This window comes from Oncorhynchus tshawytscha, unplaced genomic scaffold (assembly GCF_018296145.1).
Source record: "Oncorhynchus tshawytscha isolate Ot180627B unplaced genomic scaffold, Otsh_v2.0 Un_contig_13921_pilon_pilon, whole genome shotgun sequence".
Lineage (NCBI taxonomy): Eukaryota > Metazoa > Chordata > Actinopteri > Salmoniformes > Salmonidae > Oncorhynchus > Oncorhynchus tshawytscha.
This window is the reverse complement of record NW_024603717.1, coordinates 109-1258: the sequence shown is the minus strand read 5'-3', so window position 1 is coordinate 1258 and position 1150 is coordinate 109. Positions and strand designations below refer to the sequence as shown.

Genomic DNA, 1150 nt, shown 5'->3' with positions numbered 1-1150 from the left:
TTGGTCTTGTTGCTTTGAAAACCTTGGACATTGTTGTTCAACTTTAATAATCTAAGACTGCAAAGCCTGAGAATTATTGTGTCTGATTCGGCATCGCAAGATTGAGGCACATTGTCTTTTCGTACTTGTAAAAAATCACTAGCTTTCCTCATTCGGACAGGTTCACAATTTTGATGTCTATTGTTGCATAGCAAAGTCTGTATGATGTCAAATAGGGATGTGTCACATAGACTGCGTGGCCTAATGGATAAGGCGTCTGACTTCGAATCAGAAGATTGAGGGTTTGAGTCCCTTCGTGGTTGTTTAATTTCATTAGCTCAGCTAATTTGAACATGTTTGCAATTTCCCGAAATAAGGCATTGTTCTTGTTGCTTTGAAAAGCTTGGACTTTGTTGTTCAACTTTAATAATCTAAGACTGAAAGGCCTGAGAAATATTGTGTCTGAATCTGCATCGCAAGATTGAAGGAAAGAGTATCTTTGTACTTGTAAAAAATCACTAGCTTTCCTCATTCGGACAGGTTCACAATTTTGATGTCTATTGTTGCATAGCAACGTCTGTTTGATGTCATATCAGAGAATATGGAGTAGAAGGTGTTGCCTCATGGATAAATCGTCTTACTTCGAAACAGAAAATTGAGGTTTTGAAGCATTTTCGTGGTCGTTTAATGTCATTAAATCAGCTAATATGGACATGTTTGCAATTTCCCGAAATAAGGCATTGTTCTTGTTGCTTTGAAAAGCTAAGACATTGTTATTCATCTTTAATAATCTGATATTGCAAGGCCTGAGAATTATTGTGTCTGATTCTGCATCGCAAGATTGTGGGAAAAGGTCTCTTCTTACTTGTTAAATATCACTAGCTTTCCTCATTCGGACAGGTTCACAACTTTGATGACTGATGTTGCATAGCAATGTCTGTATGATGTCAAATAGGGTCGTTTAATTTCATTAGCTCACCTAATTCGTACATGTTTGCAATTTCCCTAAATAAGGCATTGGTCTTGTTGCTTTGAAAACCTTGGACATTGTTGTTCAACTTTAATAATCTAAGACTGCAAAGCCTGAGAATTATTGTGTCTGAATCTGCATCGCAAGATTGAAGGAAATAGTATCTTTGTACTTGTAAAAAATCACTAGCTTTCCTCATTC

At 36.6% G+C, this 1150-nt stretch overlaps 1 non-coding gene across 1 annotated transcript; it reads left to right on the top strand.

Annotated features, from left to right (window-relative positions):
* The first annotated feature begins 229 nt into the window (after positions 1-229).
* On the top strand, positions 230-302 carry trnar-ucg. The gene has a single exon. It is a non-coding gene; the product is annotated as a tRNA-Arg (tRNA).
* The last annotated feature ends 848 nt before the right edge of the window (positions 303-1150 follow it).